Below are 16,698 nucleotides of genomic sequence, written 5' to 3' on the forward strand. Positions count from 1 at the left end.
GTTGGTAGGCTTCTCGGGCGAGCAAGTTTGGGTACGCGAATATGTGGATTTGGACACAGTCTTTGGTATCGACGATAACGCCAAGCTACTCCGTGTAAGGTAACTTGTATTGCAGGTTGTGGCATCCTATAACGTCATTATTGGAAGGAACACACTCAATCGCCTCTGCGCAGTAATCTCGACGGTGAAATATCCGCTGATAAGTGGAAAAGTGGGAAAGATTGTAGTTGACCAAAGGAGGGCGAGAGAATGCTACAACAACTGTCTCAGCTTGTATGGAAAGAAAGGAGCTGGCGAGGGGCACAAGTGTCATGAAGTTGAGATCATCCAAGGAAATCAAAACAGGCAATGGGGGTCAAAGCAGGGGGTCGACAAGAGGATGGCAAGACCATGGAGCGGCGCAGGATAGGTCAGGGAATATGGCAGGACGGGTAAGGACGGGCAGTTTACGGACGCTCGTGCAGAGGAGCGTTGGGCAGGTGTGGTCGCAGACTTAGAAGCGTACAAATTCAGCAGGGGGTGTTGGCGATCGAGCCCAGGCTCACGGTTAGTCAAGAGAGACGTTTAGAGAAGCTAGTAGAGGACAACTTTGACCTCTTCAGCTGGAGCTCAAAAGACCCAGAATTCTGGGAGCTGCCGATGTTCAGAAAACCGAGTCTCTCGAGTTCGGGGCGATATGAGGAAAAGGGAAAGGGAATCATGATTCAAGAAATGGACCGGCGCATCGCCCAGCAGGTCAATGGCGAGAAAAGAGGTGATGAGGCGCGCGAGTGGTCTAAGGACAAAAAGAGGGCGAGGAGAAGGAAACCGGTGAGTCGTCGTCGGGGAAAAGCAAGAAGAGAGTCGAAATATTGGAAGCCTGTGGGTACGGTAGTTTTTAAGCCAGAGATGTCCAAGCACGACAGGCAGAAGGGCAAGATGGGAGAAGTTCCTCACCACCACGAGGCGGGCATGGAAGGAAGTCAGCTCAGAAATAACAATGAGTGGCTAGCGAGCACGTCTGGCTCGAAAGATGTGGTGATGGGGATGATACTTTGACCAGAGTGGCTGGGAGCGGAAGCGCGTGGAAAGCAGGACTAAGGACGCGGCACAAGAAGCAAGAACGAGGACACCGGAACAAAACCAAAATTAAAGACCAAAAATAAAGATGCACTCTTTTTCTCCGCCACGGGAGTTTTTTAATGAGGCATCCCTCCTATGTAAAATTTTTACAAAATCAAATACAAAAGGATATTCGCAAGTAATACTCCTAGCTGGACTACTATACGATGGTCGCTCGGTGGGAAAAATTCCCCGAAGGTGGCGATCCCAACACAATCTTGATGTCTGGGGATCGCTCAGGGAAAGTCTGACGCGAACCGCTGCTACCCAGATAACAATTCAACTAACATGTCACGTTCGCCCGGTGGGAAAAATTCCCTGAAGGTGGCAATCCCAACACGACCTTGTTGTCCGGGGATTGCTCTGGAAAGTCCGGCGCGAATCGCTGACCTCTCGTTGGCGATGTGTGCGGATAGACTCCTTGCTCAAGGGCGGAGAGTCAATCCCAAAATGTCTCCCCGAAATATGGGCAAACGAGACCTCCCCGAAATATGGGCGAGAAAAAAAAAACTAGGCATAAGTCTGGGTAAACCTATATGGCCATTGGGTCCCTAGCAATCGTAAGCCCTCGTCGGGATAAAACCGGCGAGGCCGCACCTGCTCTTACGGGAAATATCGGTGCGTGGAGAAAGCCTCAGCCCCAGGCTGAGCTAAAGTCCTAGTTTCGATAGCACACATTCAAAATCGCTACACGATCACAAAATGCAAAGCCCGAAGGGCACGAGGGCGCGAACGAAGAAAGAAATAAACAAACAAAATGGCAGCAAATTTTCACTAAATAACGTCGAGCGATATACTTACAAAAAAAAAAGAGAAGGAAAAAAGGGTAAAATAAATCAGTACAAAATATTCACATTACATTAACATCTTCTGTTTCTCTTGCATTTTCAGCAGCCGCGAAATATGCAGCATTGAAGCCTGGGGGGTTGTCCGGGCCGACCAATCCATGGGGAGTGACCTTCTTGAAAGCTCTCGTCCCGCTATGGTCAATCCCCTCATAAAGGTATTGAACTTGAGCTCTGGCAAGGAAGAAGTTGCGACCACGCTCTTCCACGGCCTCGGCAGCAGCCTTGGCCGCCAACCTTACCCGGAGAGTCTTGGCCGCAGAATCCGAACAGTGTTCCGCATCCGCAATAGCTTTGGCCTTTACTTCCAATTAAGATCTAGCCTCAGCGAGGGATTCGTTCGCCGACCCCAACTCACTTTGAAGGAAACCAATCTCTTTGTCCTTTATGAGGCAAGCAGCGCTACACGCGGCTATCGCCTCGACCTTTTCCCTCAGTTTCTGCTGCAAAACGTCCCGCTCGTCCTCCAGTTCCTCCGCTCTACCTTCAACAGCGGACAAGTCATCCTCGCGATAACTCATCTCGTTACCCAAATTGTTCAATTTGGTCACTTGACCCGCTACCTGAGTCAGCAACTTGTCACGCTAGCCATGTGCTTTAAGTGTAGCGTGGCGATAACCCTCAGCCCTTTGGCGAAGCTCTTTAACTTCAGCGGCTGGGGCTGAGTCCTGTAACAGCTTGGCGAAGAGACACCCGCACGCAAAAGGCTTGAAATGGCTTCTCGCGCCACACCGTCAAGATCAGGATCCTTGGTTCCTCTCATATTGGCGAGGAACGGATCGGATAACATGAAGTCGACAGGGGAGGGCCGCTGACTTGGAGAAGGGCACATATGCTCGTTAACAATCGGATGGCCAGCGGCAGAGGAAGAACGTTGAAGCAGAAGCAGGGCAGCGGGGGTTTGGTCTCCACTGCCGGGACTCATGGTGGGATCAGGGGAGGCCCTAGGTGGGCTTGCCCCGATTTGATGACATGAATGATCGGGAGAAAGGGTCGTTTGAGGAGCACGAGAGGGAATATCTTCAGGAGCATTTTGATCGGCGATGACTTCCTCAGAAAAGGACAAGGGCTCCCCATCGCCTGCAGGATTTAGCTTTTCTCCGCCCACCAGGTCTTGGCGAGGCGCATATGTCTCGCCAACCCTGAGTCTCTTGGTTTTCTCTTTCTTCTTTTTCGACTTCGGAGGCGAGGAAGGCGCTACCCTTGATTTTCCGCCTACGCCAGGGGCGACCTTTTTGGATTTTTGGTGTTTTCTTGATGGGGAAGGTTGCTCAGCCTCACTGGTGGACATTGGAGCCGTTTTGCCCATATCCGGTGGAGGGATGGAACCCGGTACGGGCTTGCCAGGGATGGAGTCTGGTGTTGGCTCTCCAGACCCCGTAGCAACGACGTTTGTGTCCGCCACGGTCGTTTCAGGAGGGGCTGCACCAGATTTTCTGGTTCGTTTCTTTAGAGAGGAAACGGCGACCTCGACATCAGCATCCGCGACAGCGCGTTTCCTTTTAATCCTATAAGTACTAAAAGTGGGAGGAAACTCAAGCGAGTCGGCACCTAGGGCGCGCTTGAGCGCGACTTCAGTAAAGTTCAACCCTCCTAGAAAGGAGCGGAGGGTGTTTTTGCGAACGGCTTCAAGCAGCTGTGAACACTCAAGGATGGGAAGCACAGCGAAAAAGCCAAGGATGGCTTTATCTTCATCACTCAGCGATGTGTCGGACGACGCCGGGACATCGCGAGGACTCTCAGTCCAATAGAAGGGAAACAGAGCAGTCCCGTCCCGGCGAGTGAAAGCTTCAGGGTAGGAGGGATGTACGAGTATGCGGAAGTACCGGCGCCCAGGTCCCTTCTTGACGTTGCTCTTGTAAGGGTAGAGGCACTGCCAGGGACGGCGGACCTCCAAGCCCCGGCCGGTGATGAGGATATCCTCGAAGGATTTCTCGCGGCAAAGCCCACCGGCCTGGCGGGCTGACTCGGCAATGGACTTATCGGTGGATTGCTCAGAAGGTTGGCAGATGGCCTCCTGAGTGGGCTCTTGAGTTGTGGACGGGGGCAAGGTGGCGAAGATTTGATGCCAGAAAGCGTTCTTTTCATTTTCCGAAAGAGGAAATCCCCGGGGGGGGGGGGGAAGGTTAACCATAGGAGTAGATGCGGGAGCAGTGCTGCGGGATCGAGAGGATCCTTTGATGCGGCGTTGGGAAGTCATCTTGCTGAGAGGAAGGATAAGGGTGAGAAAGAAAGGGGGTGCTAGTTTGTCAATTTCAAAAGATTGTGGGAATTCCGGAAGTGGTGAATGAGTAAGGGAAGGGGGTTTTAAAAGTTGGGGTAAGCAACAGTTGGGAAGTCGTGCCTCATCATGGTAGAGGTGGAATGATCACTTAAAGGAGTGTGACGCGGATTTCGGGAAACGAAGGCAGCACATTAAATGAATGGTCACATTAAATGAAGGAGTGTGCCTCATTATTGGTTTGATTTCAAACTGTCAGGATTTACCACGATTTGAAGGGACGTTTCAAAGATAGTGGTTGAGACTCCCTGGATTCGCTGACCTTTATGTCACCTCAGAGCACCACGTGAGGCGCAGGCTTGGCACATGTCAAAAAGTTACGATTCAAGGCACGTGCGCGACTACGGTGGGGCGAGCAAATCCAGCCTCATCGCCACAAGCTCGCTTGTGGACTCAAGTCGCCGGGGGAGCGTGACGAGGCGCTCAGAATTTTAAATTTTTAAAGCTTTAAAATTACCAAGCCATGTTGGCAATTGCTCTTTATTACCGTGCTTTATGATTAGGAATTGGATGAAATTTAGACAACTCCAAATGACAAATAAAAAATTAAATGGTTTCATTTATTCCCCCCTTATATAAATAACGAACATTTAGCCACTTTCTTTCATTGACAAACTTACTGAAGAAATGAATTCCAAAGCATTCCTCTTTCTAGTTATGTTCTTGGCTTCTAGTCTTCTTATCTCAGCTAGGGTTGCACCCGAACACATAAAAAACCATGGTAAGTTTGTCAAGACAAGTTTTAATTTTCACCATTATTTATTATTGTTATGAGTTCAATTTTACCTTTTTATTTCATTTTTCATGTTAATTATTAGGATAACAGAATTGGATTGGAGAACAGAACTGGATTGATCTTTTATTAGTTTTAGATAATTTCCGCTCAATCAAAATATGCTATAGCTTGTTGAAGCACCTAAGAATTTTATATTGTTATTGACAACAAGAAATACTAATAATAATGCATGTTTTATAATATGATGTTTAAGTCACTCTTAAAAAGTTATTATATGAAAAGTTAACTAGTTTTGTAGAAACTAATAAATTTATGAGATAAGTGACTTAAAAAAATACATCTAAATAATCGGTCCCAATAGTTGAAAGATATTATTTAAACCCCTGAGATTGAGAATTCAATCCTTAAAAAAAATGACTCTTGATAATATCTGTAGTCTTTGTTTTCAAAAAAAAAAAATTAGTCTTTACCACAATCGGGTTAAACAAGATACCACAAATTAAACACTTGTGGTTAAAAAAAAGTAATGTTTTTTTTCCGAGTGTTTCGTTGTATTTATTCAAATGGATCCTGCACGGAAACAAGGTCTACACCATCTATTCATGCAAGGCCCAAGAGATAGACACATGAAGTCGGGCTGTTAGACACTAAGCATGACTAAAACTAATTGAGAATTGTTATTCGGACCCCCCGACAGCTATTTACACCCTGTTAAATTCGTAAAATTCGAAAAAACTCTTTATAAATTTTTTTCGCTCGCACTGTGAAAGTGCGACCAAAACGCACTTGATTTCTTTGAACGCACTTTGAAGGTGTGTCCATCACGCACGTTCAACGTGCGTTTTGGTCGCACTTTCACAACGCAAGCGAAACGCACTGATTTCTTTTTTTTTTTCCTGTTTAATATCCGGAAGAAATTTGGGACTGACACTTCTTGTTAAAGTTAATAGGACCATTCTGAGCTCAAATATGCAGTCAGAATCTCCAAATTCTTACACCTTCTAGTAGTCGCTTTAAAATCAGGAGCGGTGCGGTTTGGAAAGTTTGAGAATTTTTTGTCTCGGATGCGAAGTCGACCAACTGCAAAGTTGAAGAGAAAAATCTAACGATCGTAACTTAGCACCTTCAAACACCTTCTTTGAAGGTTCTAAGATTTGTGTAATTTAACCAAATTCCTTCATCTGATATTTTATTTTGAATTTCAAACATTTTTTATCCCACCATAAATCTCCAAATATGCTAACTTGATTTACTATGGAATGTCATAATTTTTAAAAATCATCTGACATTAGTTCTGTACAAATTTACAGCAATTCGCCATTTAAAAGTGCGTTTACTTCGCACTTTGCACGTGCGTTAACGACGCACTTTTAAAGTCGTGCATTTATTTGCAGAAAATAAATAAAAACAACAGTAACAACTCCCTACAGTTGAAAATTTTGAAAAACGACATAAGATAGAGTTTGTGGTCGTGGTGGTGGTGGCGGTGGTAGTGTTGGCGGCGGCCATAGGGGTGGCGGTGGTGGTGGTGGGTGAGAGTAAGAGAAAAGAGCTAAGGAGTGAGGAGGGGGTCGGGTTTTTTTTATATTTTTTTTCATTAAGGGTATTTAAGTATTTTTGTACTTTTTCAGGAGTCTGAATAGCCGCGTGGGTCTGAATAACAATTCTCAAACTAATTTAAGAGTTTGTTTGTTATCTTATGTAGGACAAAGATAGTATAATTTATGATTGTATTACTGTTTATAATGAAATTTTAAATACAAAATTCGAACATACACTATATAATTTATATTAAATTAACACAATTATAATAGTTAAACTAATTCAAGAGTTTGTATCGTATATATATGATCCATAGTCTGAAATATTGTCTGAATCATTGTATAGAAGTGACCATGGTGGACTAAGCCTTTATTTGTTTTTCTTTTGTGATTGCCATGTTAGCTGTAACACCCTAACTTTAAAGTACTGAAATAATACTTTATTTTATAAGAAGATTACTTTTCTATCGAAAACAGAGTTTATAAAACTTTGCGGAATAAAAACTTTACACGTAAACCCTTCTATTTCAAATATTTACATCATTTGAAAGTTGTGCCAAATACAATTATAATACATTAAACCCCTTGAAAATATAAGTACTTAAACTCCATAAAGTGTGCAGACCCGCATTGTTACCATGATCCGACTACTTAACTTGAACTGTGATCTAACCTCCTCTGTAGAATCTGGAATGTCATAACCCCAAAGCATAGTGATTAAAACTCAGTGACAATAGTAAAAACATTTACAACAATGACATTCCAACATACCCGTGTGGAAGTTATGAAAAATCATCTTTCAAACACATACAACACATGCATACACTATTACAATTATCTATATCACATTTCAAAAGTTCTTATTCGTATCTTGGTTATCACATTTTAACTTAACACTCAGGATTTGTCTTTTTACTGGCCCCCTTAAAGTCACCAGGTTTGCCCCGTAGTGTTGTAATCTTTCTTTTCACTTTTTACTCTACATTAAGAATTTGCCTTTATACTAGCCTTCTTAAGGTTACTAGGTTTTCCCTGCAATGTTATGGTCTCTACATTCAAGATTCGTCTTTATACTAGCTCTTGATGTCACTAGGTTTGCCCTACAATGTTATAGTCCCTACTTTTAGGTTTCGTCTTTAAACTATCCGACTAAAAATTGCTAGGTTTGCCCTGCAATGTTATAGTCTTTCTTTGCTTATGCAGCATATCTTTCTTTACTTTTACTTGTCATAAGTCATGCCTTAACATTTGACATACAAGTATAGTCATTTCCTTCATGTGTGAATCTTAACACGCATAACATACAACAATCACTCATGTACGGTTTTAATCAAACGTATAAATTACTTATACAAGATAATTATATGATCATGCATATCATAGTAATATACAATATGACTCACTCAATCTTACCAAACATCCATATCATGAATATATTATCATTACCCAAGTCATCCAGTAAGGTTATGAGACAACAGGCATATTAACACATATAACTCAATCAATTCACAAACTCAACTCAAATATTTGACTTACCTATCTTTTTCCTCATGACATGAGTTGAGTTAAACTAAACCTAATTGGATGATACCTATCCTCCTAGAAATCTAAGAAAGAGTTTCATTTATGTATCTCACTTAGAACTTAAGTCAACACCTCATGGGCGGGACTAAATCTTTAATGCAAACTAGATTTTGCTGAATTTCCTATGCTGACATCTACTAAGTAAATTAGTCATAACTCAACCAAAATAGATCGAAATAATGTGATACTAGTTCCAAACGTTTCATTACATCTATGAGAAAATTTCATATCAGATACATATTTTCCAGTTGCAACTTTTTAAGGCCTAACCGATCTGATCTTTGTAGGGAAACGGAATTCATTTAACAACTTGATTTTTGGTCACTAAATTGGGCATAACTAGAGCTATACTTGTTCAAATGATATGAAACCAACGGGAAACTTTCGTTAACCGAAAGGGCTACAATTCTTATGAAGACAACTTGTATGAATTCGGTCATTAACACAGCTCGAAAAAGGGTTCTAGAGTTCGTAAATTTCTGCCGAGTTTTCATTCTAAAAGCCCTAACATTCATATCCATTAAAATCAAGAAAACCACACTCACAAAAGGAGGTTTTAGGGGTTCTATTGTTACCTTAACCCTCTTGAGAAAGAGGTTATCAAGTTCCCAAGCTCCTCATGATCCGGTTCCTCCTTAGAAGATTTTCCATTGATCTCATTAATCCTCTTCCTTTCTCTTTCTTCAAAAAAAAAACGGCTACAGTTCGAGGTTAATATCTCCAGTTCTGGATATTTTGTAGACGATTCGAACAGTGATAATGAAGGTCTATGTGTCCCAAAGCTTGTGTCCAAGCTTGAGCTCAATCCAGCTGTGAGCGAATCCATAAACGATAATTTACTGGGGCTGGTATGTCTATGGCCGAAAATGACTTCTCCTCTCTCTTATTTTTCTTCTAAACCGTATGTATGTATCAGTTGGAGGATTAGGGTTTCTAATTAAATCTCATAAGGTTAATTACTACAATACCCCTCGTTCATGCTTCCATATATTGCATTTCATTCTCAAACTTCCTAAAATTAGGGTTTAACCCTCTAACTTCCATTAAATAATCATTCCTTAAATTCCTCACCACCTCCTAACTTATTTTTAAAAATGAAAACACTATAAATAATTATAATTACTTAGATGTAAAATCTGGGGTGTTACATTAACCATTATATAATGTTAATCAAAATATGGAGATAAACATCATTTAAGCTATATACGTGATCGATTACATTATGGGTTTAATTTATGTGAGCCAATAAAATTATACTTTTTTACACAGATATCATATAATATCTTGAGATATTTTTAGTATTTTTATTTTAATTCATTTGAATATTTTTTTTAAGTTTTGAATATATTTACAAGTTGTGCATGATTATATAATTTCACATTTTGCAGATAAAGTTACACAGATGGGTCTTCTTGGTGAGTGTGTTGAAGCTGGTCCGAAATATTGTTGTGTTGTATGTTGTGGCTACATCAATGGCTACATATGTAGTTATTGTCTTGCCTGTGTGGAAAAGTGATGAAAAATTTCCTGCTACTAAACAAGCATGTTACAAAAAGATTCATGGTATCACACTAAAAAAGAAGCACCATGGGAAGTGACTGTAGTAATGAATAAGAGAAGTAACTTTTCGCTCTAATGCTAAATGAATAATGGACTTTACATTATCCCCTTTAATTTCTATTTTTTTATTTTACCAGTATTTCGTTCTCTTCATACTTTGTTTGTTTCAACTAATTAACCTTAGGGATTAAATATGATTTAGGTTCCTGCTATGTATGGTTATTGATCCTTGCAACATATTTTCATAAGTTTTAGTCCCTGTGAAACCTATGCATTATTAAATGTTCATGTATACTTTTTACAAGAATTAATATATGAACACACATTCCACCTCTACACCTTTATACTGTGTTTGTTTGTGTGAAAAATTGATGGCAGGAGAATCTAGATGGAAGGGGAAATGGAATCTTAATGTGTTTGAATTCTTTCAAAGAGGAAGAGAAAATGGAATACTTATAAGGTCCAAGGCTACATTTTTTAAAAAGCAGAAACAATCCTTCGATTAAATTAATATAGATTAATTCGTTTTAATCAATTTTATTGAAAATGACACCAAAGTAGGATTTTATATATATATATATATATATATATATATTAATAATAATAATAATTTGAGCATTAAAAGTAAAATTTTATTGTTCAATAATTTTAGAAAACATTTAAAAATTGTAATAATGATGAGATATGATTATATATGTGAAAATAAAATAGAAAATCTCTATCAAATATATTTTATTACTTTTACTTTTCATTTCATTCACACTTTTTTTTCTCTCAATCCAAACAACTTAAAAGTCATCTCATTTTCCTCTTATATTCATTCCTTTTGTTTTCTTTACTCTTATATTTTCAAATAATTTTCAGCTCTACAACCATACAAATCATTAGAGATACATTGGAATGAGGAGAGATAAATAAGTAATAATGATATATCATTTGATAGAACAACAGAGAGACGGAAAGAAAAATTGAATGGAAATGAATTGTAAAAGAAAGTAAAGGATAAACATTAACCAATCTTTTTACATCACGTTTTGGTGCTTCAAATTTGTCATCATGATTGTTCCCTCCACCCAACAATTAGGCAACCTGCAAAGCCACCACCAAGCCACCGTCCCATCTCCACAACTTTCCTCCACCTTCCATCACCTCCCCTCCACTGCACCCATATTCCGCTCTCATTCCCTCTCGTTCCCCAACCGCAACCAAACCTCCTCATTCCTTCCACCAACACGAGGTAAGGCGTTGAAACAAAGGTTAAGAAATTTTTCCGCTTTAAGCGATTCTGCCTAAGGGTTGATCACATTAAGTTGTTAAGCCTCTGTGTAATCTTCTATCTTATCTTTGACATTCGCTAATTTTGACAATTGCATCATTCAAGCACACACTCCTTGTTCATACAAACAATATTTAAGAAACAACGCTCAAGATAAATCACATTAAATCATTTAGTGAGCAAAAAGATTGGGAAGAAGCATCCAAGATTCCAACTATTGACAACAAAGAAACATTTCGGTCTGCTACTAAGAGTCACCTAGCAGTGCTCTTACGCGGAAATCCTGGTCTTATAACCAATTTTGGAATCCGCCGTGGTCCGGTATCTCGCCGTGTTTAAACCACTTAATGAGTGCATGCAATGCAGTGATTAGCCAAACAACGTCTCCGACCTCACTCGACACGTCGCCACGTGTTCTAGCTAGATTAATGTCTCTAAAAGCTTACCCTAAGGTAAAGTCGATTCTGCGACAAAAGACACTTCTTCACATCAACAGGGTACTCATGATGATTTCCAAATCATCCGACTCATCTGAATCCGATGGTCACAACTGCTCAACGAGCACAGAGTATCACACTCTCGGAAACTAACGGTTTCCCGGACTTATCCCCAGGATAGCCCAACAACACATAGCTGCTCCAACAGCACAAGAGCATCAACATACTCAACACTCCTCAACTTCCTCGACACTTGGATCCGACGACACTTCTCGTTTTCTAAAAACTAAGATTTGCATCCGAAGCTTCCTTTCGAGTTTATTATCTTTAATTGAAGATTTAGAGGTTGTTTAATGTCTTATGAGTTTTTCTTTTCAAAATAATATCCTTTTTAGTCTTATCGCAAATCCTATAAGTTCTCGGGATCTCCAAATCCCCAAATGACTCCAGAGAATGTCTCGATCCATAAACATCATAACAAGGCCCGAATCTCATTCGTCCTATCAAACTTTCTCAAAACTCTCAAAATAAAATCGGCATGACCTGCCCGCTATTCTCACTATACAGAATCTCAGATTTCTTTGCAAAAGCATAATTAGATCGTCACAGTCAATCAACATGTCATATATCAACATATTAAGCAATAACCACCTAGCACTTAGCATATAAGGCATGTACCACACATCCTAGATTACCCACATAGCACATAGCATATAAGTCAATCTCAAAAACATTCAGTAGATTCATCATCTACATTGTCAGCCGAAGCCTCAGAAAACATTTTCCAATCACACACAATCCAGTGCATAAACAGTAAACAATGTCGAAAGCATCGACCCTAAGCATTAACTAGAGATTCAGTGAGAAGCCCTCACCTTAGCCAATTTCCATACTAAGGTGCAACTCCGATCCGATTACATCTTTATTTGCATATGTTTGCTCGATTCCTCCCATTGTGTAGCTTCGATGCAAGGTGCTTCCGTTCATCGTACGAAAATCAAGTTTCTGAAACTTGTCGGCGAAGAGTCGCCAGAGAAAGTTGCGGCTCACGGGGTTGACAGAAGAACTGTCGCCGGAGACACAAAGGAAGGTTGTTCCTTCATCCTTTCGCGGCCAGAAACTCAACGGCGCTGTCCGTTTCCCCAAAGAGTCGACGGTTTGCCCAGAAAGTTCAGCCGAATGTTGACGGTGGTTATCGGGGTCGTCGAATAAAATGACCCAAATACGAAATTGAAGATAGGGTTTTGCTCTCCTCACGGCAAGGATCGTAGCAGTATCCTCTGTTTTTCCATCGGTCGCCGGAGTTGACCGGAAAGAGCTCCCGAAGGCGGCAGCGACGGCGGTCGACGGCGGCGAAACGACGATCCGGAATATGGGTTTTGTTGTGGACGCCGCAAGGGTTCCAACGGTACTAACCTCGCTATGAACGGAGGTCCGAGTACACCGGAATCGAAGGTCGAAGTTTGCGACGCCGGCGGCGGTGGCGTTTTCACGTCGTTCTCCCCTGTTTTCTTTCATGGTTCCTTTGTCGTTTCTCTTTGCTTGCTTCGTGGCCATGGAGGTGGTGCTCTCGGCTGGAAAGAGAGACCCATGGTGGTGGTTCATGTGGTGTGTCCATGATGGTGTTGTGGGTGGCCATCGGTGGTGGCTTCGTGAGGAAGAAAGAAGAAGAAGAACATGTTGATGATGGGGTGCTGCCATGGTTGATAGAGGAAGAAGAAACATGGTGTGCGTGTACAGCAAAGGAGAGGAAAATGATGATGGTGTCTCCTTGTGGTGCTGGCCTTCTTGTGGTGGCCATGGAGAGAAAGAAAAGGAACGTGGTGGCTGCCATGGTGGCTTTCTTGCGTGAAGAAGGAGGGGCAGAACAAGAACATGTTTGTGGTGATGGTTTTCATGGTGGAAAGGAGAAGAAGAACGTGATTATGGTGGCCTCTTGGCTGGACATAACAGCCATGGTGAGGAGGAGGGGCGGTGGTGGCTTGTGTTGCCACGCTTGGAGAAGAGAAAGGAAGAATGAAGAAAATGAAATGGGTCTGCTGCAGCAAAAGAAAGAATTGAAAATGGAAAGAAAGGAGAAGAGGACATAATATATATATAAAAGAAGAAGTAGGAAATGGGTCAAGGAAGAAAATGAAGAAAAAAGTGTAATGAGAGAGATGTCGACAGAATGAGGATGGGAACGGATTGGTGGAGGGATAAGGATGGATATATATTTTAGGGAGATATTTTGTAAACTGGTATAAATTGATTTAGACACTGAAGAATTTAGCTCACAGAGTTAAGAGAAAAATAGATAATGGATATATAACTATACTAAAAATTATGAGGAACTTTATGAAATAGTAAAATATAAATTATGATCACTTTGAACAAATTAAAATGATCCATGAACCAAGAAATGAGTAGATATTTATCAAAGATCGGATAAGGATGAATAGATATTTATCAAAGATATTTTGAGAAGATATTTTGTAAATCAGTACAGATTTGTTTAGATATCGGAGGATTTAACTCATAGAGTTAAAAAAAGAATATAAGAGTGATTCCGATTTCTTCCTACTGATTCCAACGTATTTTAGACACGATATTATCCCCGCTGAATCTTCTAATTCTTCAAAGAAATATCAGTATGATTTTTGGTTTTCGAGGCTTGTTTTTAATGCTATATATAGAGGTTGAAAAAACGTGGGAAAATGAAAGTTTCGCGAATCTGATTTTTCCGACTTCATTCTTCGTGAATTCTAAGATAGGTTTTGGCGACATAAATCCAAAACTCAACAGAGGTTTCCTGATATTTTAGGTGACTAATGCAAAGTCGGTGTAAAACTATTTTACCCGAAAAGTTACTTTTTGCATTGAATGTCGGAATAGAAAACTTCCTTCTGAAGAAAGATTGAAATCATCAAAAGAAATGAGTGTACGCGTGTGGAATCTTCATTTGAAGCTCTGAATAGAAAAAGTCTTCATTGTCGGTTGATTCTAGGGTTTTGAAATACCAGGGTTTCGGTTTCGGCAAACTTCCGATGATTGGAATCGGACGTTCGTAGATCCTAGAGTTTCGCCTCGAAACGATTGTGATACATGGAAAAAGAAAAGTTCTAACATTTCTCTGAAGATTTTTGGACTAAATTCCTACAGTGTTCCAAGGGTGGAACATAGTTTGATTTCCTAAGGTTCTTGTCCTAGGTTTTAAAACGGATATTAGTCGTGCTATAACTTAAATCGACTTCGATACAATCCTTAGACTTTTCCTGAACTTTCTCTTTCATAAATTTATTCCATTCGATAAACTCTTGTTCAGGTTTTCCTTCACGATACGTCAAGCCTAATCGTGAATGGAAGTCTCTTCCACTTATTCCAAGCTTAAAAACTTGGGTCTTACATTACTACCCTCCAAAAAGAAAGTTTCGTCCTCGAAACTTAGGGTTCAGTAAAAGCTCCGGATATTATTCCTTGATCTTCTCCTCTAAGTCCCATATAGCACCGTCCGTGTCTTCGTTCCAAATAACTTTTACTAAAGCACTCTGCTTTCCCCTCGATTGTTTCACTCTTCTGGTCTCAATGTTGACCGACGACGTCTCAACAAACATATCATCTTTCAGCTCTATGCTGTCCGGCTCGACCACTTGCTCCTTTGCTTTTGTTCGTCCAAAAGACAATGATAGTGAGACAACCAATCCATTCCTAGGATAACATCTAGGTTCTGTTAAGTCAATCAAACAGTTAGTACTCATCATAAGATAGCATCTAACATGCTATACAATATGATTAAGCAATAACTTCAATCAATTCTAAGCGAAAAATCGCTTGCAGACAATCAATTTTCACTCTTTGCAGAGTCACACAACCTAGCATAGAAGACCTATTCCCCAACAACTCCCGAAAGACTCGACCGTGCTCTGATACCACAATGTAACACCCCGATTTCGGTGGCGTCACTTTAGTAACCAAAATAAACTTAATGCGGAAAAACGTGAATATTTTTTTTCTTTCGATAATAACTAAGACAAGACTGAATTAGATAAAACCCAAATGCGAAAAGCAATAAAGCTAATATGCAATATATATGACGGCCCCCGTTGTAAATAGCTAGCCACGTCACGAGTAAACCTCCAGTGACGGGTAAGAGAGTGTAACGCCCGTAGGCAATATATACAAACCAAATGAAAAGGGTGAAGTGTCCGCAACACCATCCCTCAAAACTGAGAATGAGCTGGCCCATCGGCCTGAAACAAGATCTCCTATGTCCAACCAACTCTCTGTGATTCCCGTAAAGAAACCACACAAAAAGCTATAGGTGGGAAACTACCCTGTTCCCAAAGAAAACAAATGATGTTCAGAGCTAAGACTCTACTCCTACACTAATCCTATCTCGAGGAGCTCACACCAGCACTAAAACCTACATGCTAGCATGATCGTCGTCCGAATTCGAAATCCAGATCGACCTAGTCTATGTACACCATCCGTCCTCCTCTCGCAACCGCGATACGCTCCAGTTCCCGCATCTCAACCCTAGTTCCTCCCGAAGGATGAACCATCATGAATCAGCCCGCCGAAGACATCTGACAAAGGGCGTTTGTTCGCCAAAGCACACACAGAAGACGCGAGGGTCAACTCCAAAGAATTATATAAATAATACCACCAATAGATACCGATAAAAGATTAGCCACTTAGGCTTATAACTAGGGATAACATCCTAGGGTTGCATTATTCCACAAAGAATATAACGACTGTAAATCACAGTTAACATGCATCAAGTAGAACTAACAAGTATCAAACACACTCATCAACTAAGTCAGAATGCATGTTGCATGAGATGATATGGCGGTTAACCCAGTTAACCAAATGCATTCCGGAAACGGATGGACATCAAACGGATCAATCCTAGCACCAGCAACGGTGGGACCATTCTGCCCGCGTGCCTCTTACACCAAACATAGGTATGGACATCAACCGAGTCAATCCTAGCACCAGCAACGGTGGGACCATTCTGCTCGCGTGCCTCTGGGATGGACATAAACCGGATCAATCCTAGCACCAGCAACGGTGGGACCATTCTGCCCGCGTGTCTCTTACACCAAACCAAGGTAGCCAGATCAGCCATAACCCGTAGGTCTGCCATTTCGGTCTGCTACTAAGAGTCACCTAGCAGTGCTCTTACGCGGAAATCCTGGTCTTATAACCAATTTTGGAATCCGCCGTGGTCCGGTATCTCGCCGTGTTTAAACCACTTAATGAGTGCATGCAATGCAGTGATTAGCCAAACAACGTCTCCGACCTCACTCGACACGTCGCCACGTGTTCTAGCTAGATTAATGTCTCTAAAAGCTTACC

General features: G+C 41.2%; 1 long non-coding RNA gene across 1 annotated transcript; it reads left to right on the plus strand.

Annotated features, from left to right (window-relative positions):
* The first annotated feature begins 4,825 nt into the window (after positions 1-4,825).
* On the plus strand, positions 4,826-9,762 carry LOC130737394 (uncharacterized). Its single transcript, XR_009018671.1, has 2 exons — positions 4,826-4,948; positions 9,477-9,762. It is a non-coding gene; the product is annotated as an uncharacterized LOC130737394 (long non-coding RNA).
* The last annotated feature ends 6,936 nt before the right edge of the window (positions 9,763-16,698 follow it).

This window comes from Lotus japonicus, chromosome 2, assembly GCF_012489685.1.
Source record: "Lotus japonicus ecotype B-129 chromosome 2, LjGifu_v1.2".
Lineage (NCBI taxonomy): Eukaryota > Viridiplantae > Streptophyta > Magnoliopsida > Fabales > Fabaceae > Lotus > Lotus japonicus.